The following is a 15,087-nucleotide window of genomic DNA, read 5'->3' on the forward strand; positions in this document are numbered from 1 at the left end:
AGGTTGCATTACATAGCATGATCAGAGGACGCAAAAAAAAAGATATAAGCAAAAACAATAATTAGGCAAACAGTGAGGGGGGAGGGAGACAAAAAAAACTTAGGTGGTTGACAAAGTCCAGTAACCACCTATCCTTGATGGTCAAGTGAGAGGGGAGTCAACTAGGTTATTAGAGTCTAGGTTAGTTGACATTGGTCGGTAAAGTATTTGTTGAGATGGAGTTTCAGGTCCCTGTTGAAGCAGGAGAAGGAGGGGTTGCATTTGAGGTCTCTAGGGAGTGAGTTCCACATCCTGGTTAAATTCACAGAAAAGGATTGGCACTGAGTGGTTTTCTTTTCGAATTTCTGAGGGAGAAGTAAGTTGGAGCTTCTCAGAGTTCCGGAATTTCCTGCTTTTACCAGTTTGCTGTCTAGGTAGTTGGGCGAAGGTGAGTGAAGGGTTTTGTGTGTGATGCAGGCCAGTTTGTAAATACATCTACCTTCCATGGGAAGCCAGTTGAGGATTGGTGTGATGTGTTCAAATCTTTTTACACCAGTTATGAGTCGAGCTGCCATGTTGAGGATTGACCTTAGTGGGGCTAGGTGAGCTTTCGGTGTCCCTGTAAGGATGGCGTTCCCATAGTCCAGTTTGGAGAGGACTAGGGATTGTACTATAGTCTTGAGATCATCTTGGCGAATGAAAGGTTTAATTTTCTTGAGGTGTTTTATTGAGTAAAGAGCACCTTTTGCAGAGTTTTTGATGTGGTCCTTCATTGGTAGGTTCTTGTCCAGGGTAATACCTAGTTGCTTAACCAAGTCGGATAGGACGAGGGAGCAGTTTAGGGCATCTAGATTCTAGAGCCAGTCTTGGATTGGTCGGTGGTTACTTTTTGGAGAGAACAGTATTAATTCCGTTTTGTCTGGGTTCAGCTTTAAATGGTTTGCGTTAAACCAAGTTTGGATTTTGGTTAGTGTGGCATTGAGGTGACGGATGTCGCTGGGAGATTTGATTTTGTAGTAGATTTTTGTGTCATCTGCATAAAGGTCGTAGTTAACTTCTGCTTGTTTCAGAATGATTGTCAAGGGTTCCATGAAGAGATTGAAGAGGGATGGTGAGAGGATCGATCCTTAGGGGACCCCATTCAAACCTGGGCCTTTTCTCACCTTCACACCGTTGTGTTAGTATCTTAACCTGCTGTCCACACCGTTAGATATGAAACATCAATCAGTCAATTAAACAGCATTAAAGCGAAACATTGGCATCCATAGGGGTATGTGGGCGCTGTGTCTCCGACGAAGAGACAGGTCTTGAGTCTCTTTGGTAAGTCTGCCAGCGAAGGGGCTGTACGGAGCTGGAGGGGAAGGTTGTTCCAGTTCTTGGCAGCGATGTAGGAGCGGCCCCAGCTGCGTCGGATACAGGGTGTGTGTGCGAGGGCGAGTGAAGAGTAGCTCAGGTGTCTAGCGGGTTGGTGGAAGTTCAGTCGGTGGTTGAGGTAGTAGGCATGTCCTAGGTCGTGTAGAGCTTTGTAGGCATACGTGAGGATTTTTAACTGGCATCTTTTTTGTATGGGGAGCCAGTGGAGGTCTCTCAGGGTGGGGGGCGATGTGGGTTCTTTTGGGGACGTCCAGGATGAGTCTGACTGCAGTGTTCTGTACGGTATGGAGTCTTCGGACATGCTGGGTGGAGATGCTGGTGTAGAGGGCATTGCCGTAGTCGAGGAGGCTGGTAACGAGGGCCTGGGTGACGGTCTTTCTGGTGTTGGAATCCAGCTGAAGATTCTGCGGAGCATGCAAAGTGGGTGGAAGCAGGAGGAGGCAACTGCGTTAACTTGTCGTTTCTTGGTCAGTTGGCTGTTGAGGATGATTCCCAGATTGCGTGCGTGGGCGATCGGTGTGGGACTGAGTTCTGCCGGCCACCAGCTGTGGTCTCATGCACAGGTGTTCTTCCTGAAGATCAGCACAACAGTTCTGTCAAAGTGGAGTTGGGGACAGTTGTGTCTCATCCATTCAGCTACTTTGGTCATGGCGTTGCAGAAGTTTGTTTTGGCTTTGGAGGGGCCCTCTGTGAGCGAAAAATATGCTCCCTTAAAGATTGCCATTGCTTAGTGCAGACAAAGTGGCATATTTTCTTCCACCCATGCTAATTTCCCTATTCCGGGTTTAACCTGATTATTGGTCCAATACCATTTTTGAAAAACGTTTACCACTGGACAAGGTCCTACTTTTTACATATCTAATGTTGCAGTCTGATGCACCAGAATCCAATACGCTGTACTGAAAGAGTAGTAATTATAAACATGCTGTGGAAATGTGCCTTTTCAGGGGCACACCGGTGCAAGGTTCACCCTTAAGTTTGCCCACGGGTCCTTAGACTAACAAAGTCGGCAAAGTGGGAGGGGAAACAGAACTGCTTACATCAGTAGGATATGATAGATAGTTACATTCTCAAACAGGTGCATTCTAGCAGCTACTGGCCTTTCTGAGCTCATACATTGCTCTGGCTCAGTACAGAAGGAGTTAACTAAGGTTGACGACTCAAGCAGAATAGAAAAGCAGGCAACAGTGAAGACTGCAGAATCACAAGGCTAACAAAATGGATTCTGCAAACAAGATGGCTTCAGCTCATGCTAACAGCAAATATTTTCGATTTCCACAATGCTATCTAAATATGCACCTAATGTGTAATAAAATAGCAAGTGCCATTTGGCGCGATGACTGTTTTTCTAGAGTGTTCAACAAATGAAGGGTGCATCGTTTCTTGACACTATGTATCTAGTATCACTTTAACAGCTTCTTTTTGACATAATGCTTTATGCCACACTTTTTCAGTTTTTAAGCCCTGTGATGATATTACCAAATTGCATGGATGGAAGGAGAAAAAGAGGTCGTTGTGGCAACTAATTGATATGTAAATTGGAGTTAGAACCAAGAAGCAGTCTGGCTTGGACCAAAGAGTCGAATTGCGAGTTGAGCAATGAAAAGACCAATCGTTTCAGTAACAACATAAGTCTGTTTTAACTAAGTGGCAAGCAATGTCTTGAAGAACTATTTAAATTGTGAACGCTTTAGGATCATGGTAGCTGTTGGAATGTGATGGACATTTGAAAGGTTAAAGGAATGGACCTTAATTTGTTTATTTATAGCACTATATGTTAACGTTATAGTGAGTTATTTATAGCACTATATGTTAACGTTATAGTGAGTAATGTTTATTACAATTATTAATTTAAATAAAAATAACTAACCATTCTGGAAAAATATCCTTCCTTGCATGCCCTAACTATGATGGCAAAAGATAATTAAGTGTGTGTTGTGCTATTTTACATGGTAGCATTTATATAGCGCTTTACTACCCCCGTGTGCAGAATGAATTGCTTGTCAATACGGGTCGCATGTTACTGCATAGCACATATGGTTGGGAGAGTGTTGTCTTAGCATTGAGCCTATGTGGGAAGTGTTTCAATATTATGCATGATGACCACTGAAGTTGTCATCGTGTTATGGAATGCAGGGCTCAGCAGTGTGATGAGTGTGAGAGTTGGACATGCAATTGATGTTTTGACATGCTTGCAGCATTATTTAGCTCTGCAAATCCTTTTTTAGGTCTCATCTGCGACGCTGCATGCCCTGTCACTTGCAAAAAATATTGTAAAATACAAGGGGTTTAGAGCCTGCCTATTGCTTACCATTAGTTGGCTTCCCTCTCATTCTTATTTACTGCCTTCTAATTAGCCAGAGTGTGCTGGCTTCACTTCCTCTTCTTTCGGCTGGAGCGTGAACCAAATACTGATTGCTTCAACTTGATTGCTATCCTTCCGGGGACTGCGCTGTGATTGAGAAACTACTTACCATTTGTAGCTATGTTTTGCTATGCCACACACACTTCAAAGAAGTCCTTTTCTCATTTGAAATGGATATTTATTGTGACAACAGATTTTATCTGCTACTATTCTGACAACAGATGTTATCTGATTTCATATGTATATTGTTTTTAGTAAGACATGGGTGTGATTGCTTTTTTTATGTGGTAGGATTTTGTTTGCCAAATGTCATTTTTTTTATTTTTCACGTATGCAGAGATTAATTGGTTTGCTCAGAATCACAAGGGTTTTGTGCTAAGACCTAACAAGCATTGGAAAGCCAATAGTTATTACCTTTGAAACTATTGGCTCTGCCATTGCCTTTTGTTCATGTTGTGCAGTGTGGGCATTGCTGACTTTGGCAATGATTGTAGCCAGGCTGTTTAAAAGTATGACTTCTGCGCAGCATGGCTAAAATAATTTTTAAAAAGGACTATGATCGATCCAGCGCTAATGCTCTTTATAAAGTGCATTAGCTCTGCCTGTGTCATGGCACTTTGTTAAATTAGTTTTAGCTACACTGCAAAGTATCTGCTGTACAGCATGGCTACATAATGTTGCCAAAGCCATTGGGTCTCATAGGCTCGACCTGTTGGCTTTGCCAATGCTTGTTGATATCTGCAGTTATTTTTAAGGTGAAGATCGCAGCACTGTTTCTGTATTGTTTGCTCCATTAAGGTCGACCACGTTGCTGTTGGTATATTCCTGAGTTAGGCCTATGTAGCGCAGCAGCATATTTCTTACATTGTCCTCACAAATAACATTTCCAGCTGTGACCTTTAGCGCATATTTGCATGCACAACAACGTTGGATTAGTTTCTCTGAAACAAAACTTGTTTTACATCTAGCTACGCACAACATTATCACAAAGCCCTGAACATCATGTTCAATGTCTCGTTTCGCACTACGTACAAATGTCATCACTATTTTCATCCACGGGGCGACAGGGCTATGTACATATCCATAACATCACTAATCTATGTGCACATCGCAAGGCTGCTTTCTATTATAAAAGATGAGCATCCCGATCAATTAGCAGAGGAGCCACTTCCACTGACACAGAGGGTTCTTGCATGCTGAAAATTCACCACACAGCGGTCTGATATCTCGTGAGAAGTGTCCAGTTCATGACCAAGACGAGGTCCTTCACTCTATCCTATCAGGACAGGTAATGGGATTGGATCATCCCTTGGGGTTATTCTTGGCTCAACACCTACATACACTCTAGGTACACTCCGAGCAATGTTCGCATAGTAGGAGTACGCTAGATTACTACCTTGTTTATATGCCTGAATATATACATTGTTTAGCACCATGGTAGAACTATTTCTACTATTTCTACTTTTGGTGCGTGTAATCGCGTTCATCTGCTTCTGTCTACTAATCATTGCAGCAAACGTATTTTATGCAAGAATAACATTGGTTCAATAAATATTATTGAAAACGTCCCACTGTGTATTCTCTGTATACTTCTCTGAGAACAAGTAAGTACGAGTGACTGAGCGAAAGGTTCTGTACTGTTTCAACGATCCCTGAGTCAGGGTTGTCATGTTCAGTGGTTGCCAGAAAACCATTTGCTCCCTTGTAGGTTAGGGGGGCTTACAGTGGCACTGTGCGATAGCTGGTCTATAGGCCAACATATACTGCGGGGGGAGGGTCCGGAAACAATCTTGACACCAAGCCCCTAGTTTATGTTGTCCAAACAATGCACAGGTTCTATGGATTGGTAGGAACTACAAAACACTGTTAGACATAGTTGGACAGTTATTAGGTGGCGGGATGGGAGTGTCAGATATGCAGGATGGACCGTGATACAGCCCTTGTATGTGATCCTCATGGTAGGGTGAAAACTGTCGGTCAGAGTTTAAAGCTAGTGGCACCTGATGTGTCAGACTGAGTTAGTCGTCCTTTAGCCAGCACTGTTTGGCAGATCTTTCCATAGCGGGCTTCTTCAGCAAGTAGCTCTTGAGCTATTGGTAGCTCTACAGCTACCTGTAAATAGCTCTCCTGTGTGCATGCTGGTCAACTAAATTAGAAGCTTTTGTTCTGTTGAATTAATATATGTATACCAACATTGAAAAGCGTGGTAGTAGAGATAGAAAAATTTGAATTTTCAGAGCTCAAAAGCTGATGTTTGGAGAAAAATGGCTGAATTTCTCAAATATATTTATTGCTGATATTTGAGTGATAAAAATCAAACTTTGTTGGGGAAACTTTATTACTCATATTATCTTGGTGCAAGGTGCATTGCAGGTATGGCTGTTATGTACTGGGCATATGGAGGCATTCCACATTGACAACACATTTTTTTACATTACTGCATTCAACATTGCCTGATGCACTGACGGGCTCACTTCTGGTAATCTTTGCATATGGAGACCTCTAATGTAATGTTGTCTGATGTGGTAACACTTACGTCTCTAATAATCTCATTACCTTGGGAGGCCTTTCATTGAACGCAAGTAGTTCTTACTACAGAAAAGGTTGGAGGCACCTGTTCTATTATATATCCAGTTGCTGTAGTGTGGTTCTTTCCAGCTCTCTGGGATAGAGTCTAGCTTATACGGTTGTTCTGAAATCGTTCCACCTCATGTCTAGCTGTGCTAAAACAGGATTAGTGTTTATCATATAGCCTGTCTTGGTTACAAGTAGCTATGAGACCCTTTGGTGTTTAGGTGAGCATAGCAGCAGGCAAGAAGGGTGGTAGGTCTTCTTGGGTGACCATTCTATGTTGAGAGTGGGTTGGCTGGAGGCTTGAGCAAGCAGCGATTATTATCATCTACTGAATTATGATGTACCAGGGTCTTGGTTTATTTTTTGGGTGTGGCTATTTTGGGAACCGTCAACTTTACACCTCTCTCCTGAACCTTAATTGTTATTGGATTCAGCAGATCTTGGTAGACCGTTCCAACGTTTTTCCTCTTTGAATTGAAAGAGAAAATCATACTGTGGATTCTTTATTTTAAGGTAGTATGGTGATCTGAGGGCTAGTCTAGATGTTTGTTTATGAAGTCTAGATGTATGTTTGTGAATTTTACATATTATTTGAATGAATAGTAGTTTATTTCCTTTGAATGCGCTGTGTACTATTCATAGTGCTTTGAACATTGATCTCCTTAATTAACCAGTGGAGTTCTCATAGGATTAGTTCTACGTGTTCCCTGATGTGTAGTCCGAGGCATAGTCCTTCCTGCAGATTTCAGAATTCCTTGTAATAAACATAGAATGAATTCAGGGCATCAAGTTTGATCCCATTGTTATAGCTGAGTTTGAATATCAAGAGTGTGAGAATAGCATGCAGCTTTTGTTGGCATGTAAAGTACGGGAAGATCTCACAGGTTTTCATGGAGTGAGAGGTGCTTCTCGTGACTTTTCTTAACACGTATCACTGATCGTTTTGGATCCATGCTCATGCCTAAGTTCCTCACCTCTCTTGCGGTGGTTAGCGGGGCGTCATGTTCCGTTGGCCATATGCCTATAAATTGATGTTTGTGCTGTAGTCCGCAGGTCATGATCTCTGTTTTGATGGCGATATGTTTCAGGTTAGCATTCATCATCCCACCATCTATGGCACGTAGGCAGTGTTCTAGTCCAGATTCCTGTAGCTCTTCTGGGCTGTCCCTGCTTAGGGTAATTTCAGTATCCTGTGCATAGTTATAGCATGATAGGTTGAAGGGTTTGATCAAGTCTAGTAAAAGTGAGGTAGATGTTATAATGAATAAGAGAGGGGAGATGATGGATCCTTGGGGAACTCCACAGTGTAGCGTGTCGGGAACTGATATGAAAAGAGGTAGGAATAACAGTCTTTTCCCAAGTTTGAGGTAGAGAGCAATACATTTTAGTGCATTTCCCCCTGTTCTGGGATCGCAGAGCCTCTGTAAAAGAGTATGGTGTTGGACTGTGTCAAAAGCTGCTGATAGTAGTAAATCAGCAACCCAATTTTGTGCACTGAGAGTTTTAGATCATCCCACAAGACATCAAGGTGGATTCCCTGACCCTACCTTGCCTGACGCAAGAGTGCCGATCCAAAATAAGGGTATTAGTTTCATTGAAGTTGGAATGTTGTGAAATGCTCATTATTTGCAGGTTTACTCAGGAATGGGCTATTGGATATTGCTAAATAGTTTGCTGGCTGGAGAGGTCAAGGTTCTCCTTGAGTAGTTTGATGTATAAGGCTTTTAGCTCTGAGGGAATTTTCCCTAGTTCAAGTGATTTGTTTACAATGTTCATAGCTATTTCTTTTGCACAAGGTGTTCGAAGGATGTCTTTAAAGACCTTTTTGAGGGACAGAGTCTGAAGGTGATCCGTATGGTCTACTTGAATTAACAATGTCGCAGAACTCCTTCTTGGAGCACCTGTTTAATGGGACTAGGGATGTCAGATTGGCGTCCGTCTACATGTGAGTTCTGTCAGGTCTAGGTGGTGCATTGGCTGTCTTTTCCATAGGGTAATTTTCTAGTTTATCTATTTGTGATATGATCTCATTGTCATTTTTTGTCACAGAAAGCTTGTGATAGAGGGGTATTTAGATTCTGGCACTCTGGGTTGCAGAATTCTTAAGGATCTCGTGGAGTTTCTTTGAAGGGCAATCTGCCTCCATGACGCGAGTGTAGGAGTGGGGTCTTTTTGGTGGTCGTGGTCCTTATGACTACTTTAGTATACTGCAAGTGTATCTGCAGTAAATAATCTTGTCTTTTTCATCCTGTTTGTGTTGTAGAGAGCAGAGTTGTGTTTTTGTTTGTTTTAATTTTGTAACTGGCCCACGTGGATTTTTTCTTGGGTTTGGTGCGGGTGGAGGTTTTTAGTGGTATCTGGTAGTCCATTCCTGAAGAAATACATTTGTAAAAGGCTGATACTTTTTGTGGACAATTGTTGATTCGAGTTTTTTTCCAAGGTGGAGATTTAAGTGCTCCAAGTTTCAGTTTCTTCCATTGTCTGTATGTGGTGATATCTGTTGATGTCACCTTCAACAGTTTCTTCTGATTTGACATGGAAGTTTTGGAAGAGGTGTTGTGCTGATCAGTCACGATGACTGGTGACTTGTCGGTGCTATATGTCTTACCCCGAAGTCAAGAGCATGAGTGGGGCCTGAAGCAATTTGTTGGATGTTGAGGGCCTGTTGACTGAAATTAATAGCCATAGTTGCTGCTCAAACTTTCTTGTAGAACCTGACTCCCAGGGTGTGTAATTTGGGGTGATATTAATTTGGCCACTGTGTCCAGCCGTGTGTCTTTCAATTTTCTATTGCTGGGTAGCAGACAGTAAACCATGAAGAAGGAGTTTATGAAATTAGGGGCAGAAAGACATCTCACTAGCAGGTATTTATAGTTTGCCATGTTGAAGTTATCGAGGTGGGATATTTTTATTCATTGCTCCCAAATCGATTCCAAGCCTCCTCTCATCTTATAAGTGCGATTCTTGCTTATAATGCCATATCCAGGTGTGGTGGTAATGTGAGCAGTCATCGCTGAGCCATGTTTGGGGGATGAATTTGATGTCTGGGGGGTTGTTTCTGTGAGAGAAGATCAAATATATTCCTTAGGCTTTTGTTCATGGATCCTGCATTGAACAATAAGCAATTTAATTGCAGAATCTCTTCCGCCTTGTTGAATAAGAAGAAGATAGGGAAAATGGATGAAAATAGTGGAGTGTAAATGGGAACTAGCTGTGCTCTGGGGGAGGGTCAGAAGGAGGGCTGAAGTTCTGGGTATCCCTCGTCGTCTGGGAGGAGGGGGATTCAGGTGGTCAGGTCAATAGGGCCGAAAGTGGGAGGGGCAGAGTTCATGTTGCATGGCTAAGCTGGGGTTCAGATGGATGCAGCAGCAACCAGGGAACCTAGCAATAATACACACCTGCCTTCCTTTTATGTTTAGTCTCCTTCTAGAAAGTGGTGTTGTAGAATTCCTCTATTTGGCCTGAGCTCTCATGAGGGTGATATGTCTGTATGTCAGCTGTGTGATTCTAACTGCCGCTGTTGGTGTATTAGTAGTTTTTGGTGGCTTTATTTAGTTAGTTAGTTAGAGTTTTATATAGCCCAAACATGACCCACAGTTGTATCAGAGCGTGTTCCCAATGATCAAGGTGAGAGAAACCGCTACATCAGATAATAGGTAATGATAAAAGTCAAAATAACAGTACAGGAAGTAGTAGTACCAAGGTGGGCTTTGGTGTCCCTATATATTTACCAATTCCTTGCTTTGATGGAACGTATCTGTCTTGTTACCCTGAGGGTGGTAGCACCCGGCTCTGAGACTAGGTGGATCAGTGTTGAGGTTATTTAATATTGGTTGTTGTCCTGCCTCTGTCGATTTAACTCGAGGTGGAGGTTGTCCTTTCTTTCTCTATGGCGTTGTCTTCCCCCACCTTCAACTGTAGGTTACATCAGGGAGTGACTAACTCCACCTCCTGGTGATCTTATGGGCTGTACCCAAGACTGACCTTCCGCCTCCTTGTACGGATCTTATCACCGCACTATTAGCATGTCTGTAAATTGTACATAAGAATGGTGTGTCCATGCTTAGGGATCCTACATCGGGATCCTACCTCCTGCTATGAATGAGGTCTTTTTAGGAGGTTGAGATGTCCTGGAAACTAAAATAGTGGGTCGTGAGGGTTAGGCAGTTGGAGGGAATGGGATGGCGACTCGCCACACGGACTCACAAATTTGCCTAAGCATCTTCCTTTAGGGTTTGGCTTGCTTGCAATGTTATGGACACATTACTCATTTTGTGCACAGCAATGCTTTGTGGTGAGTCTACCTTTTTTAAAATTTGTTTATCAACAAACGTGAAACCAATGAGAATTACAATTGCGTGTGGGGGACAATCAAAAAAATTCCCTTTGCTAATCACACTCCCACCTTTGAAATTATTTCCCTATTAGCCTGTTTTAAGTTGATACACCTTAAGCAGTGACAAACATACGATTTCAGTCTCAACCCGCAAGGCTACCAAATAAAGGCACTAAAGTGATTAATCACTCCCTTCTTTGATGATATTCCGTATGCTTTAGGCTACCTTCTTTTGCCACGTGTGACGCAGGAGAGCAAAATTCCTAGTGCCCAGTTGTAGCACTACTCGCTTTTTGGTTGCAACCAAGATTGACTTTCGGTTAGAGGCCATTAGCAGCTGCTCTCCGTAGCGGGGAATAGCAGCTAACCTGGATGTGAAGGGGCAGAGTTTCTGACCATAAGCCCTTTCCAGACCCAGACAGTCGCCCTTTACCTGGATGATTTGCTTGGACACCCTAATGGTTCTGTTTAACTAGGAGGGGGAAGTCCTAACGCTCAAGTGACTTGGGTCTATTGGGAACTCTAGCCCTAAGCCTGGGGTATCCTGGGCCCGGTGAAAGCCTTATCAGTCAAACTACAAGGGAAATCCACATTATTAGTGTAATTTTATATATATATATATATATATATATATATATACATATATAATCTGCTGGCGGTCGCCAGTAGATAGTTATAGTTAGGACCGTGTTTCCATAGGAAATCTCAAAATTCTATTTTGAATAACTTTGGCGCCGGTTGACGAATCTTCGCGAAATTTTCAAAACTAATGGGGCGCTCCGCTCCTACCCTGAAAGTCTCGGGGTGATTCGTCAAGCGGGGGCCGAGAAAAAAGGGGGGTCCCAAAACGCGTTTTCCCCATGCATTTTTCCATAGGACCTTTAGTCGAAGGTACAGCCCGAACGGCTGAACAGAATTACTTGAAATTTGGCAGAGAGGTAGTCCTCAGGTCAGGGAAGTGCCTTTTGCAGGTCTGGTGTCAATCTGTTCCGTATTTCCTGAGAAAATAGCATTTAAAAGCATATAAATATCTATACGCGCGCACGGTGAAAAACCTTAAAAAAAAATATATATTAATAAATACATAACTTAGCATTTAAAAAACCATACAAATTCACTTAAAAAAACATAGGTTTCACACAGGTTATAGTTAGGTGGACATTTCACTCGTAAAAAACCAATGAAATTCCCCCGTTATAGTTAGTTCAGATAACTATAACTCGCGCAACCGCCACTCTATCACAAGGATGATGTCATGAGTGATGTAATATGTGACGTCATGAGCAGTGGATTGCGGGCGCGCGAGTTATAGATATCTGAACTAACTATAACGGTTTATAATTGGTTTTATTACGAGTGAAATGTCCACCTAACTATAACCTGTGTGAAACCTATGGTTTTTAAGTGAATATATATAATTTGACTTTTATACCATATATGAGAAGGAAGAATTTGCCTTTGCGTTGTTGAAACAGAGTATTTAGGTTCTCCACCGTACTTCTGTCAAGTAATTTGGGACAGCACAACACAGTGATCAGCGCAGGTTCACATAATTTGTTGATGTGAGAAAGTACAGGTCGGAGCCCAGGTCTTTCATTCTGATGGATACATCTGCCTGTGGATTCCTCACCTTATGAATATCCACTGCACCAGCATTCCGCGGAAACTTTCCCTAGCTCTCCACGCCGACGAGGTCGTCACAATGCCATGGTTCTGCACGCGGCTCCACATGATGTCACAGGAGCCATAAGAAGACCACGTCGGCGTGATGACATCAGTTCCCTTTTTTCCGCGCTGTCGACACGTTTTTCTGGGACTCTCCATACTTTAGTCTGGATACATTGTGTTTTTGATTGTATCTCTCTCTGTTTTGGCATGTCGGCCCGAGGAAGTCGGGCTTTAAGCCCTGTAAAGAATGCGGGGGTCATATGTCGATTACTGACCCTCATGAGGACGGTCTTTGGTGCTTGTCGTCTGACCATGATGTCGAGGGATGTTCTTCTTGTAGAAAGTTGAATCCGAAGGCTCTGAAGGAACGGGCGGCCAAGCTGTATATGCCTAAGGCAAGAAAAGAAAAAAGGGGTCGTAAAAGATCGAAGTCAAGATCTTCGACGTTGCATGACTCCAAGAGAAAGCATAAGAAGAAGAAGAGGCATGCTTCTCGGCGTTGGTCGTCGAAGGCTGTAGCTTCGAGGTCGCCTTCTCCAGCTCATCGACGTAGAGAAAAGGACTTTGTCTCTCCTTCTCTTTCAGTGTCTCCTCAGGTGACTCCGGTTCATTCTCCATCTTACAAGGGGACTCCGGAGCAGTCATATACGCCGAGATTTTTACCGACTTCAGAGGGTGTGTCGAATCTGGCTGATGCTGAGGTTCCTTCGGCTCAGGCGGTTCCGCCTGTGGCTCCGGCGGCTCCGCCTTCAGAGGTGCCTCGTTTGGATCTTAAACCGGGGGTGTACCCACAATTTCCGGCGGCGGGTTTGGATCCATCGCATTTTTTTTAATGCGATGTATGACGTGCTCACCAGGGCCTTGTACCCCTCTGGAGCACCTTTTGGGTCCTATGGCTTTTAGTTTGGGTGTGCCTCACCAGTATCCTCAGGCCCCCTGTGTACCATTTATGCCGATGACGCCGTTCTGGCGATGTCTGAGGATGTCAACGCCGTATTGGCAGTCCCCGGCTCCATCCCGTGAACCTTCTCAGATTTGATCGGTGCCGGTTACTACAGCGGATCCTCCTTCGCTGCTCCCGGAGCCATCAATGCCGCGTGTGGCTCCGCCGATGCCGCAACCAAAGATGCGCTCGAGGAGAGAAGTGCAGAGGTTGTTAGAGGAGGAACAGTACCAGGCTGAGGAGATGGAGGAAGGAGAAGTGTATGATACGGAAGATTTGTTTGAGGGATTGTGTGAGGCAAGTGGACTTGATACTTCCCCAGAGAGAGACTTTGCTTCTCAGAAGGTTTCCTCCCCGAAAGAAGTTGCACCGTACCATATTGTGATAAGGAAGACTGCTGAACGTTTGGATGTGCAGCTTCCTATGGCTGAGTATAAGCCTAATTTACTTACAGAGGTGCTTCATTCTCCGTCCTCTGTGGTTGAACCACTTTGGCCTTTCTACGAAGCATTGACTGAGCCAATCCTTGATGTGTGGCGCAACCCACTTTCTGCTCGTGTAGTTTCAAGGTCGGTGTCCAGAAGATATAGACCTGCACCAGGGGATCTGGCGTTCCTTTAATCTCACCCCTCTCCTGAGAGCTTAGTGGTGCAGGCTTCTTGTTCCAAGCAGTTCACAGGTGCTTTTCCGCAGGCTCCTGCGGACAGGGATTCCAAGAAGTTGGAACAATCTGCAAAGAAGGTCTTTTCATCAGCTAGCATGGCTCTGAAGTCTACCAATGCCACTTGTCTGTTGGGTAGATATATTCATGCCCTTATGGACTCTGCCAAACAACTTCTTCCTAAATTGTCTGAGGAGGATAGGGAAAATCTGAGTGAGCTGCTGGCAGACTCACAGGCTGCGGCTCGCCAAGTCATCCAGTCTGGCCTGGACACAGCGGACTTGGTTGCCAGGGTGATGGGTTCATCCATTGCAACAAGAAGACCTACGTGGTTGAGGTCGTCTGGATTCTCTCCCGATGTACAGGCTGCCTTTTGATGGGTCTAGACTGTTTGGAGAGAAAGCTGATTCTTCTCTGCAAAGATTTATGGACAGTAAGGCCACAGCGAAGTCTTTGGGCCTGCAGCCTCAGGCAAAAGGTTATGGCTTTAGGGGATACCGTGGCTTTGGGAGGCCTTCCTTTTGTGGTTAGACATCCACAGCAGCAACAAAACCCCTTGTATAAATCCTATAGGTGTAAGGGCAGAGGTCGCCTTTGTGGAACCGGACGTCAGCCTTCTTCTTCCTCCTCCTCCTCTACCTCCCCAGCCACTCCTGTTAATGCAGGAAAGCGGCCCTAGATCCGCCATCCTGGATCATGTACGTCCCGTGGGAGGTCGGCTTACCCATTTTCTATAAGATTGGAAATCGATCACTTCGGACCTTTGGGTTTAGATCTGGTAGAAAATGGGTACGCCCTTCCCTTCAGGGAATTCCCTCCTCCTTACTCTCCTTGCCAAGGGTTTTGCAAGGAGGATCATTTACTTCTCCTTCAAAGGAGGTTCTTGCCCTGTTACAAAAAGGTGCGATAGAGGTGGTTCCGGAGCAGGAAAGGGGTCAGGGATGTTACTCCCGGTATTACCTGATTCCAAAAAAGGATGGCAGGTTACGTCCTATCCTGGACCTCAGGATTTTGAATCTGTTTCTCAAACAGGAGAGATTCAAGATGCTCACCCTAGCGCAGGTTCTTCAGGTGCTGCAACAAGAGGACTGGATGGTGTCCATCGACTTACAGGATGCGTATTTTCACATCCCAATCCTGAAATCGCACAGGAAGTATCTCTGTTTTACGGTTGGTTCGCAACACTA

The 15,087-nt window shown here is 44.0% G+C and overlaps 1 protein-coding gene across 3 annotated transcripts in view; it reads left to right on the forward strand.

Moving 5' to 3' along the window:
• Positions 1–15,087, forward strand: part of SPICE1 (spindle and centriole associated protein 1) — a 613,595-nt gene that overhangs the window by 506 nt on the left and 598,002 nt on the right. The gene's annotated exons all lie outside the window — the stretch shown is intronic.

This window comes from Triturus cristatus, chromosome 8 (assembly GCF_964204655.1).
Source record: "Triturus cristatus chromosome 8, aTriCri1.1, whole genome shotgun sequence".
Taxonomy (NCBI): Eukaryota; Metazoa; Chordata; class Amphibia; order Caudata; family Salamandridae; genus Triturus; species Triturus cristatus.